Genomic DNA, 13,677 nt, shown 5'->3' on the forward strand with positions numbered 1-13,677 from the left:
TTGTTTGACTGTTTAACAAACACATCTAAAGTTTTTATATATTTAAACATTAACAAAAGCTGTTAATGTCTTTTCTTTAAAATTTACAAGTCTATTTTGTGTGGTTTTTCACAATAAGACTCATGAACGACTAAGTTAGTATGTTTTGGGGTCTGTATACACATCGCGGTCCTATACTTTCACAGACCTAAAGTTAAACTCTAAAACCCCTGACCACCGGTGTGTGTGTGTGTGTGTGCGTGCACATGAGCATGAATATACATTTACTGAAAAAACATATTTATTAAAATAACTAAGGCTTTATTCTGTCAATTTTTTAAAAAATAATTTCAGCAGATAAATGGGGTCGTTATAGTGAATCTGTAGTCTCCCTGCATAGTGGATGACTGCTGACACTGTTGAATTTGAACTATGTTTCATTAACTATCAAACAGTCTGCAGCTCCGTTACCGTTGTCAACTTAGCATTGTACTAGAGCAAGCATCTCAGATCAAGCTTGTAGACTATATAAGCTGGGGCCGTGGGCACCTTGTAGGATGTCTTTATTAAAATAACTAAGACCTTATTCTTTAAAGTTTTTAATGTGTATTTGCAGCATGGTGCTAAATGCAGCTTACTGGTTCCTATTAAATATATTTAAATAATCATGTACACCTTCTTTAAAATAACAAGACTATATCCTAAATTCTTACACCCCTGCCTGATTCCACAGTTCCTACCCCACACTTATGTGGCCCCCCTCCCACCCTTCCATGACTTGTGAGATAATAAAAGCAGACTTCTGCCTGCCTGGTCGGTCATTTCTAGCCGCTATTTAGGTTCTTCCTCAAATCCTGTTGCCTAAATGACTTATATCCGACTCATATTAATTTTAAATTTCGCTATAACAAAACAATCCTTATACATTTTAATAAAAAACGTGAACTATATATGTTTGGTGTTTTTTTGATTGAGCAAACTCTTTTGTGTTTTTGTGTGCGTGTCCGATACAACTGTAGTTTGTATCAACTTTTTTTTTTAGTTTGACCTCCGGGTGTGTGTTTGTCTGCATGCGCATCAATAAACATTTACTGAAAAACATATTTATTAAAATAACTAAGACTTTATTCTGTCAAAGTTTTCAAAAATGTGTTTTGATGCATGTCACTAAATGCTGCTTAATAGTACCTAACCGGGGGTGCTCCCCCAGAGACAGTTGCTAGTCCATTTATTCTTTTAAAGACTACTGATTCCAATTTGGTGCCATATGCTTTTATCTTGTAGGCCGTAAGATAGCTCCATTTCTACCAGCTATAGGCCATGGTACGTCTGGGCTATTATGCTTAAATTCTTTATTAATTAGCGTTGGCTATGTGCTTTATAACACTGCTGATTCAGGTCTCTTGTAGATTTTCTCTTGACCGGTCGGCGCAGTCTCTCTCTTGTACATAGAAAAAAAACAGAGAATACCTATTATTAGAATGTTATTTTTTAATTAATTAGCGTTTTTATCACACGAATAAAAGAAATAATATACTCACCGGGTAAGGCAAGGATGAACCTCCTTGGGTTGCACGTAGGGTAAGACCTCGATGATACTCATGCCTCTACCCTAGGAGGAAAAGGCCCCCCGCTCGACGTAATAAAATTTAATTGCTATTAACCAGGTGCACTCATATCGTTTCTCTATTAACCCGTATCTGTACTTGTGCGCGGTCATATATGAAAAACAGGGATTTACTGGGAGACAAAATGTCCAACTTGATGTATGGCCCGCGTGGCACGTAGGGTAAGGCCTTGATGATGATGATACTCGTGCCTACGTAATAAAATTATCTGTACTTGTGCGCGGTCGTATATGAAAAACAAAACTTCAAACAGATTTTACTGGGAGACAGCATGTCCAACTTGATGTATGGCCCGAGTTATTAGAGATGACCTTCAAAAGTGTGGCCCCATACGCTGATGTAATACAAACGCTTGCGTGAGGAAAAAACACACATACACTGTCAAAACTACCGCCAAGCGTTTTTATTGGATGACAGACCCTCTGCCTCCTCCTCTCATTCTTTGCTCCAACTTTATCATTTTCTCCCAGAGTCTCAGTCTCTCAGAGTTTCTCTCAGACTCGCGCGGCACGGCTCTCAGCTCCAGTACCGCACCAGACACAGCATTCTAAGTCCTTTGATGATTCTCCAAAGCCCGGGACCTTACCACAGTACCGCAACACCAGACACAGCGTACGCTCACGCTCCATCAGGTAACCCACCCCGCTCAGCCCCGGCAGCGCCCGACAAAATAATAACTTACTAAAATAACACACACTCATAAGCACTCTCCTCAATATAATTTTTAAAATAATAACTTAAAAATAACACACACTCATAAGCACTCTCCTCAATATAATTAAAAAATAAATAAATAATAAATAATTAAATCATTTAAAATAATAATAAATAATAATTTAAAATAATAAATAAAATAATAATAAATACATTTCCCGTGACGTCACATCGTACCACCACAACCAAGCCCCGCCCCCAAGTGAACTTTTGACCCGTGACCTTTATGACCTTTAGGTCATAAATCATTTTTGAAAGAAGCGGCATTATTCCTCTCTCTAGTGTGGGACAATGAAACTGAGAAGGTGCTTTTGGAATTTATAAAAAAAAAAAAAACATTGAAAACCACTGCAGCTGCAGAATTTACTGGAAACTGAAATTTGTTTAATAGGTTAAAATGTTTTTATATGACACCAACAACAAAGTGTAAACAATAAATTATTTTCAGGTGTTTAGTGTAATTTATAATGAAAATGATATTATTGTTTTTAAAATAGGTAAATGGGTGTTCTGCATTAATGTAAAAGGTGTTTTACAATCTCCGGTATATTCAACAGGTTGGTTTAATGTAAAATGTACATATTTTACATATGCAGATGTGATCAAAAAGGCGTGTTATTTTACTCTAGGCAACCACAATGTTTCACCATACTGTCATGCCCGGCTCGTCGTGTGTGCCACGCCCCCTGCTTACCCACGTGTGCTTCCCTGATCGTACCCAGCTGTGTCCGTTTACTTTCAATCAGTCCTGTCTATTTGAGTCCTTGTCTTATCAGAGTTCGATGTCTGTCATTGATGTTAGTCGTCGTGCGATGTTCCCTGTTCCCAGCACGTTCAAAAAATCCCCATTTACCCTTCTTTTGCCTGCCCGCCTGTTACCTGCTCGCTCGCCTGCCAGCGCACTCGCCCGCTTCCCGGACGAGCGTGACACATACAGCATATCATCACAACAAATTAATATTATACAGTATAATCCTGTTATAGTGGACTCGCTTATTACGGAATATCTTCTATAAAGGAAGAGGTCCACTGGTCTCGGCTGTGCGCCTTTACGAACATGCTAAAAAAGCATCGGATATAGTGGACTCGCATATAACGGAATTTCACTTATACTGACATTTCAAGCAAGATAACGTGAGTGTTATTTTCATCACTGTAACAAAGCACATAGCTGTATGTTATGTATCGCTGGATAGTACACCAAATTCAAATTCTAATGGTAACTTATTAGTTAGCTAAGTTCATAGTCACATTATAAGTAAACTCAGCAATAGCAACGTACCCGATTCCTCCAAACCAGTCGTGGAGATCAACCAGTCATTTAGCAGGTCTGTTTCCAAACACGAAGTCCATGATATTTGTTTTTAGGGCAGCCACTACTGTTTTTATTTAGCTTTTAGTTTTTATAAAAAGTCTTGTTCACAACTTGCTCCATTATTCTGATAACCCCTATCTTATCCATTTCACTCTGCATTGCTTCCTAAACTTTTGTTTTCTGCCATGATGACTCTAACCCCAAATTCTGACGTGAAGCACTCCTAACTCGGCCCAGCAGTATTTCGGAATGGGAAAAATGATCTCCGGCCCGGATATATTGGCCCTGCACTGCTGTTGTGAATTCAGCACCTGTGCCATAATTTAGGGGTAATTTGGGTACCCGCCCTGGTGTTTTAGAGTTTGATCCTCCATTCAGGCTTGTAAGTCAAAAAAGCACGTTTTTCAGCTACGTGTTTTTCCCCCATGAGTGCGGCCACACCTACCACACATAAAATGAAATAGAAGGCACAACAGTGCATTAATTAATCCATGCTCATTAAATCATTAAGGACCTTACTCTCTTTTTGAGTTTCTGCAGATTTCTGTTACAAGCAGGTTCCTAATGCAAATGAACGAGTCCATTGTCCATTACCAAAATCACTAAAGGTGTAACCTTTTCTTAATTTATGATTAGATTGCTTTTGATTAGAGTTCTTGGTCAGCTGCGCCTTCTTTTTCATGTTAAGTATTTCATGCCAAAAGTATTGGGACACTCCTCCAAATCATTGAATTCAGATGTTCCAATCACTTCCATTGCCACAGGTGTACAAAATCAAGCACCTTGGCAGACTGCTTCTACAAACATTTAAAAAAAGAGTGGATCACTCCCAGGAGCTCAATTCAAGCGTGGTACCATGATAGGACGCCACCTGTGCAAGTCTATTTCTGAAATTTCCTCGCTACTAGATATTTCACGGTCCACTGTTAGTGGTATTGAAACAAAGTGGAAGCAATTGGGAACTCAGCCATGAAGTGGTAGTACACATAAAATCACAGAGACAGGGACAATGTATGCTGAGATGCAGAAGTCGCCAACTGTCTGCAGAGTCAATACCTACAGACCTCCAAGCTTCATGTGGCCTTTAGATTAGCTCAAGAACAGTGCACGGAGAACTTCATGGAATGGGTTTCCATGGCTGAGCATCTGCTTCCAAGCCTTACATCACCAAGTGCAATGCAAAGCACTGGATGTAGTGCTGCAAAGCACACCACCACTGGACTCTAGAGCAGTGAAGGTATGTTCTCTAGAGTGACGAATCGTGCTTCTCTGTCTGGCAATCTGATGGACGAGTTTGGATTTGGTGGTTGCCAGGAGAATGGTACCAAGTGTAAAGCTTGCTAGAAAGCCATTTTGTACGAGTTCCCCGATTGTGATCACCTGTTTCCTGTTAACTGATGTTGGATGAGAAGGCCTGGCTCGCAGTCTCCCCTCTAGTTCATCCCAAAGATTTTTTATCAGGTTGAGGTCAGGGCTCTGTACAGGTCAGTCAAGTTCCTCCACACCAGATTGACTTATCCATGTCCTTATGGACCTTGCTTTGTGCACTCATGCACAGTCATGTAGGAACAGGAAGGAGGCATCCCCAAACTGTTCCCAAAAAGATGGGAGGAAAAAAGGAAGCAGGGAAGGACGAGGCAGGTAGGCAGGATGCAGGAAAACAGGGTTTTATTAGGGAAGACAGGGCAGACAAACATCAATGACGGATCTGGGGAAAGTAACTCGGACGCAGACTAAATACAGAAGACAAGCCGAAATAACAGGAAACAGGTGATCACAATCGGGGAAGCTCACGTGGATGATCAGGGGATGTGGCACACACGAGGACTGGATGCGCAGGTCATAACAATCCCACAATACATTGAAATGTGGACACATTTTTACTAAAGGCACTTTCACACCGCAGAAACTTTCTCTGGAACCAGAATCTTTTTCTGGAACATGTGGGCTTAAGTCTAGGAGATTGGATGGTCAGACAGACATGCCAGGCAAGATGTGACACATAAAATACTAGTAGTAAGTTTGAGTATACCTGCTAGACAAAGGAAGTAGTAAAATTTCATGTCTTTTTCTATAAAAAAAGAATTATAGAAAATTAAAAATAGTCAAAACAGTACTGAAAATATTCTGTCATTCATGCATTCCTCAAAATAGCCACTTTTTGATTTGATATCAGCTTGACAAATATGACATTTAGTTAATATGTTTCAGCTGGAAATCACAGAACATGCCTTCCTAACTTCTGTAGCAGTTGAGAAATCTAGGGTTCTTTCAGGTTGCTTTGGTTGGACTAAAATCAAGGGCTATTTTAAAGGCAATCTTGATGGAATGGCATGCCATGAAAAACTAGTGCAGAATGCACTATTTTTATGTCTTAAATTGCATGGTGTTTGGACCCAAATATGTGAAATTGAATCCATTTCATTTCCTTCCAATCCAGTTAACATAAAAGCATATGCAACTTAAAGCAGTGATAACTGAAGAGCAGATTTACAAAACTCAATGCATAAGATACATTTTTCAGAAAATCAACTAATATTTTCTAAATACTTATTGATGGGTCAGTATTGGGTGCAGATAGTTAGCACAAGGTACATAATAATGAACAAAAGCATAATCTTTAATACTTACATTTAACATTTTTAGCTGTTACCTTGCAGGCCTGGCAAACAATCTTTTGTCCATAAGCAGATTAGGCTACAGTGTGTTCTAATGATGTCACGACCGACTGTTCAGCCGTCATGTCTACCACACCTACCTAGTTAACCCCGTGTGGAGTCACTCAGTTTACCTGCTATGTTAAAGTCTGTTTCCCTAGGTCTGTAATTGATGTTTGTGGAAGTGTGAACCCTCTTAGTCCATCTGCCCTCTTAATAAATCCCTTTGCCTTGGATTTACGGCTCCCGGATTCTGCTTCACTGCACCCTGCTTGTTCACCTGTCTCTCATTCACTACAAATGAAATGTTGAGCTGCTTCCTTTATTTCAATCAAAAAAATCAAGCATCAGTCAATCAGTGAATCGTTTATTTATAAATTACATTTAATGACACTACATGACAACCAAAGTACAGTACGGAATACCAACAAACACAATAAAACCCAAAAATATAAACAAACAAACAAATAGGTACATTTTAACCATTAGGTACTATTAAAATGCTATTGAGTAAAACTATATTTTCAATCATGTTTTAAATCTATGCAATTGATAAGGCCTTGATTTGATGTGCTTTGGTCATTAAAACCACAGGGTTAGAGCACATACTGCAAAAGCAGTCTTCCCTAGGGGTTGATTCTTCCATTAAGTCAAAAATGCACATCAAAAGTTATGCACTTTTGAAATAAGCATACTCTCCCCTCGACACACTTACTGCACTTAACATGAAAAAGATGGTGCGCCATGCAAGCAGTATAACTAATTCATTAAACAAGAAAAGGGGGTTACGCCTGTGATGATTTTGGCACCAAGCAAAACATTGAATATTTGACTGTTTCATTTACATTCTGAATCTAACTTAAATCCGCAGAAACCCTTTTATGTTGAAAATGAATATGGCAGTAACCTACTACACTTGTCATTCTCACAAACATGAGGACACTTGAACAAAAAAAAAACAAATGTTACAGTGAAATACAATGTTTGAATTTTGTGCAGTGCAACAGACATCACCTTAACTTATTAGGCAATGTAATTTGTTGTTAATAATCTCAACAGTTTTCCCCAAATACGCACTACCATTGCAGGTTAAAGATTAAATAACACAAAACTAGATAAAATGTTTATTATAAGGTTTCATCATTACTACACATAATCCGCAATAGGCAATATTTCAGTACAGTATAAGAAGATGTACATTCATTTCTTCAAATGTTTTGTAATTTTAATTGTTTTACTCTTAAACCAATTAACTATAACAGAGGCAAATCAACATTTTAGACAGTAATAGAATGTGAGTCTGTTTTCAAATTAATTTTATGAATTACAGAAACTTTATATGTTATGTTTTGTAAGAATCTTGTTTCAGAACAAATCATTCTGCTTTTCTTCTATAGTTTCTGAATAATTATGTAAATAAGCAAAAATGCCTAAAAGATAGATATTGTCATGCCCGGCTCGTACGATCCTCGTGTGTGCCATGCCCCCCTTATTATCCACGTGTGCTTCCCTGATTGTACCCAGCCGTACCCTGTTATCTCGTCTATTTTAGTCCATGTCTTGCCTCAGTTCCTTGTCTGTCATTGATGTTAGTTATCGTTGAATGTTTCTTGTCCCTAGTCCCTCGAATAAACCCCCGTCTACCCCGTATTCTGCCTACCTGCCTGCTCTTTGCCCACTCGCTTGCCTGAGCGATCACCCGTGCATCGGTGATCGTGACAGAATGACAGACCAAAACAAGAAGAAGAGGCGGAGAAGGCGAGACACGGAGACGCCGACAATCAGCCTGGGAGCCTGCTCGCTAGCCGAGATGTGGCTCCCGACGGAGTTTGAGGAGGAACCCCTCCAGCTCCTCGAACCGGTACGGACTACCTCGGAGCTACCGCCGCCCGTGGAGCGGTACGCTTACCGGTTGGAGCGTTTGGCTAACAAGGGAGCCAGCGTGGTGCGGAACGCGATCCCACGCGTGCCCCGGATCCATAAGGGGACCACGCCAGTCTCGCCTGCTCCGGACCTGCCAGTCCCGCCGCCTGCAGCAGCAACGCTCTGCTCCCTCCACCTCCACAAGTGACTTTGTTCCCTGTCACTCCTGTCCCCGACCCCTGTTCAATCTCTCCAGCTGTAGTCCCCAAGGAGGTCCCAGACGACCTCACCACCGCTCCTCCCTCCTTGGAGGTAGAGGAGCTTGAGTGGGACCCCTCAGGGGCCCTCCTAATGACTCCTCCGCCCTCGCCCCGGCGAGTTCGACCCCGCATGTCTGTGTCCCGGAAGGGGAGAGGACACAGGCGCGGGGTTAGGGTCCCTCCCACCCTGCCCCCTGGCTCACCCTCGCTCGCCTTCGCTGGGGTTCGGAGAGCGCCTGCACGACCTCGCCTGCGGGTCCCCCTGTGAGGCCTCATCATCATGCCTCGGTCCTGCCGCCGACTCCTCGTCGGTCGCCTGCGGGCTCCCCTGAGGCGGCTCCTCCGTCGCTTGTGGGTCCTCCCGCTCCTGTGTGTCAGAGGACGTTGCTGCCTGATGCGGCTCCCCCCCTCTCCTTGCCCTCGTCAGGGTCCCCTTCAGCTCCCTCGTCCCCTTCCTTGGTGCTCCCTCCAGTTCCCATCTCGTCCCCTCTGTCTGTCCTTCGCCCTGCCTCCTCAGCCCCTCTGAGGTCCCCTCATGCTCCGGCCTCCTGGCCACCTGCGGCCCCTCCGGCTGCTTCCCGTCACCCACTGCGGCTCCCTCATACTCCCCTTTGTTCCCCCTCCTTCTCTCCCTGGCCTCCCATCTTTGTCCCTTCTGTCTCCATTCCTCGTCTCTTTGTTCCTCCTGTCCCTGCACCTCGTCCTCCTGTATTCCCTCCGTTCACTCCTGGCCCTTTTGTTCCACCTGTTCCCTCTCTGTCCCCATTGTTGATCTGTCTGTCTGCCTTCCCTGTCCTTTGTCAGGTCCTGTCATGGCTTATGCCCCTATGTCAGTTTTGTCTGTCCATCCTGTTCCCTGTGCCTCGTTAAAGGTTTTTTTTCTTGTTTTCCAGGTCCTGGTTTCCCCTCATCTCGTCCGTTGCCTCCCCTGAGGCGCGCCCGGAAAGCGTGCCTTGGGGGGGGGGGGGGTTTTGTCATGCCCCGCTCGTACGATCCTCGTGTGTGCCACGCCCCCCTGATTATCCACGTGTGCTTCCCTGATTGTGCCCAGTTGTTCCCTTTTATTTCACCCTGTCTTACGTATATCAGTCCATGTCTTTCTCGGTTGGGTGTCCGTCATTGATCGTAAGGAACAATACACCACATACGCCTCAAGGGAGGCGATGGACGAGACGACACCGGGGACACAGGACAAGTACAGGGAAGGCAGACAGGCAGACAAGGAGGGGAGACACAGTGGGAACAGAGAATGGAGGAACAAAAGGGCCAGGAGTGAACAGAAGCACAGAGGGACGAGGAGCGGGCAAGGAAGACCAGCCAGGAAAGGCCGGGGGACAAAGGGGAGTCCGAGGGAGCCACAGCGAGCGACGAGCAACAGCCGGAGGGGCTGCAGGCGACCGGGAGGCCGAAGCAAGAGGAGACCTCGGAGGGGCCGAGGAGACAGGCCGAGGGACAGGTGTAGGGGATGAGGAAGGAGTCGGAGGGGGCACGAGGAGGAAGCCGGAGGGGACACTGGCGATGGCAAGGAGGGAGGGGGAGCCGCAGCAGGCGATGGCAAAGCCACAGCAGGCCAGGGCGACATCCATTGACGCATCGGAGAGGGGGGACCCGCAGGAGACCGAGGAGCCACAGCGTGGGAACCCGCAGATGACCGACAAGGCATCGGAGGCGAGACCGAGGCTGGGTGACGAGGCATCGGAGGGGGACCCGCATGCACCCCCCAAGCCGCAGCCAAGGCGAGCCAGGGGGCAGGGTGTGTGAGACCCTAGCCCTGCGCCTGTGTCCTCTCCCCTTTTGGGACACTGAAAGGCGGAGCTGTGGCCAGGGTCGACCTCGCCAGGGCGAGGGCAGAGGAGTCATGAGGGAGGTCCCCGAGGGGTCCCACTCAAGCTCCTCCTCCTCCAAGGAGGAATGAGTGATAGTCTGAATATCCAGGACCTCCTAGGGGACGGGAGCTGGGGGGAATAGAGTAGGGTCAGGAGCTGGGACTGGCAGAGTCTCAGGGGCTGGAGTTACAGGCTCTGGTGGAGTTGCAGGCGGAGGCTAAGGGGCCTCAAGCGTAACAGCAGGGGCCACAGGCAGAGGCAGAGGAGCCTCGAGCGTAGCAGCAGGGGCTGCGGGCAGAGGCAGAGGGGCCTCGGCCATAGCAGCAGGCGCCGCGGGCGGAGGGGTCTCGGGCAAAGCCGGAGGCGGCGCCTCGGCTGGTGCTGCAGGCGGAGGCGGCACATCAGACGCAAGCAGGACAGGCGGTTCAGGCACAGGCGGCACATCAGACGCAAGCAGGACAGGCGGTTCAGGCACAGGCAGGACAAGTGGTTCAGGCATGGTTCAGGCACGTCAAGTATAGCCACCATAGTTGGTGCCATGAAAGCAGGCATTGCCCCTTTAAGATCCTGTGGGACCAGCGGGATAGAGTCCAACATCGCCCTGGCTCCTCGGTTAGCCAGGCGAGTGTCCCTGTAGAAGCAAGCCTCTAGCGGCAGCGGCTGCTCAGTGGTGACTAGGCGGGCTTTACATATGTGCCGGGTGTTGTGGCAGTGGTGACGTCTGAAGTGACTGGGGAGCCCTCCCAATGAATTGTAGGGAGAAAAGCGGGGAAGAGAGAGCAAGCCCCCAGGATGATTGTTGGGGCTTCCACTGGCTTCTCTCTTGCCTATCTCCTCCTCTTTCTCTGGCTTGCAGCGGTGGAAGGAGGTTGCACCATCTCCATAGGGATGGTAGGTGAGACCGCAGCCCCAGCACATCACAGTGCGACTGTCCAGGCTCTCACCTCTGTAATCCGCTGCAGCAGGAGCCGGAGATTTTTGCGTACCTCCTGCAGTGGGTTCGCGTTTCTGGGTGGGGGTGCCTCACTCAGGAGGTTCCTGCTCCAGCTGGTTAAGCCCCAGGCTATGGGGTCCTCCTGGACCTCGGGTTGTTTGAGCCAATACACTATCTCTTGCAGCAGACCAAGATGCTAGTATTCGGTCTGCTGCGGTGTGTCTTCTTGCGGATCTGTCATTCTGTCAGGTTGCAGGGTAGACGAGCAGGCTGGACGCGGGGAAGGATGAGACAGGCGGGCGAGGATGAAGGAAACAGGGTTTTATTGGGAGGACAGGGCAGACAGTAAGGAATAATACACCACATAACATCAATGACAGACACCCAACGAAGACAGACATGGACTGATATACGTAAGACAGGGAACTAACTGGGCACAATCGGGGAAGCACGCGTGCATGATGAGGGGGCGTGGCACATTTGAGGATCGGACAAGCTGGGCATGGCATAGTCAGAATTACTGTCCAATATTTTCTACTTGTAAATACCTGGGTCAATGAAAGCATTATCAAACCATGCAGCATTATCAAACCATGTATAATTACCATGAGCATATTATTTTTTGTTTTATTTACTTTATTGTTATTGGTTTACATTGAAGGTGGCTTGAAGATGGCACAATGAAGAATGGAGAAACGACGACTATAAATTAGAAAAATCATTTTTTTTGTTATTACATACTTGCATATGAATATATAAGTACATATATACATATGATTATACTACGAGACCATTGAATGCTTGAATCTGATTGGCTGACGAACGTTCTGAGGTGTGCAATTATTTTCAGATAAACGCACGGCGAACGTAGTTCCAGGTAGCTCTCTTGACCGCATTACAGTTCCATATCACTTCGCATAGTTAGCTGTAATAACAGAAATTAGCATACAGTACCTATACAGCACACAGGACTAACAAAAACAACAACATGACAGACGATTTTCCGAAAGTAAATTTTAATATTTATGGTGAATATGAAACTTTCAACAACTGGGCTGCAGCAGTATTAGTTAGCCTAGTGTACCAACTTAAAGGCTACACATGACATTTCTCACTAGCGAGGTAATAACAGCACTGCATCTTAAAGCAGACTTAGTTTAGAGACGGTGCTTCAGAACACTGTTGAGGGACACACAGAGGTAGCCTAATTCATACAAGCTCTCTCTCTCTCTCTGTTTCTCTTTCTCTGTGTCTCTCGCTCTCTTTCTAATAACTTCATTATTAACTGCATTAGTCTGCTATCAACGGCTCAAGCCTCCATTGCCAGCTTTAAAATGACGTTTTGGAACTAGCGAAAGAGTCGTTGGATGAGATGCGGAAGAAATAATCCTACTCACAATAGCGATTTAAGTAGAAAAACCGGACGAATCCCTTGAAATATATCATCTGATTGATGTCTTGAGGTGTGGCAACCGTAGTATAAGTGGAATAATTGACTCCGGACAGTTGAATTATTAAAAAATAATGCACACCTGAGGTGTAACGGCCACTCCGCTTCGCGTCGTGGCCGCATTACCACCTCGAGTGTGCATTATTTTTTAATAATTCAACGGCCCGTCGTCAATTATTCCTTATATATATATATGAGAATCTGAAAATACAGAGAATACAGAGAATCTGAAAATACATTGCAGATGGGTCTTCCAGTAAGACAACGACCCTAAGCATGCAGCCAAGGCATCAAAGGAGTAGCTCAAGATGAAGCACATTAAAGTCATGGAGTCCCCTAGCCAGTTTCTAGACCTTAATCCCATAGAAAACCTATGGAGGTAACTCAGCTGCGTGTATCCAAGTGGCAGCCTAAAAACCTTAAAGATTTGGAGGTCTGCAAAGAGGGGTGGATTACAATTCCTGCTGACCTACATGCGATCCTGGTGATCAACTGTAAGACACATCTGATAGCTATGCTTGCAAACAATGGTTATTCTATGGGCTACTAAAGCATATGTTCCAAATTATCAAATACTTATTTCCCTAGATAAATGACAAATTGGTTTGTAACTCTTACCTAATGATTTTCTCTTGCTTGTTTTGTTGATAATCTGTCTTTTGCTGTTATAATAAACCTACCAGTCAAATTCTAGGCTTCACATTTCTTTATAAATGTGTCAATTCAATTTAGCATGTGGTCAAATAATTTTTAACCTCACTGTATATCTAATGCAGTTTATTTGCTGTTACACACATTTTTGTAGACAGTTTCACTTTTATAAGCATCCTTATTTTGTATGAATGAACTACCTGAAGATACACATCTTAGCTGTAAGTAATATTTATTTAATATGTAATTCTTTCATGTTTCACTTACGTTCAGCTTAGTTTTCCTGCAATTATATATTTTGATGAGTCAGCTCATAAATAGTTGCTAAATAAGACATCAAATCATCATTAATATAAAATTACTGTGTGTAATCATTTTGTTTTAGTAAATATGCCTTTAT

The sequence above is a fragment of the Brienomyrus brachyistius genome, chromosome 8 (assembly GCF_023856365.1).
Source record: "Brienomyrus brachyistius isolate T26 chromosome 8, BBRACH_0.4, whole genome shotgun sequence".
Lineage (NCBI taxonomy): Eukaryota > Metazoa > Chordata > Actinopteri > Osteoglossiformes > Mormyridae > Brienomyrus > Brienomyrus brachyistius.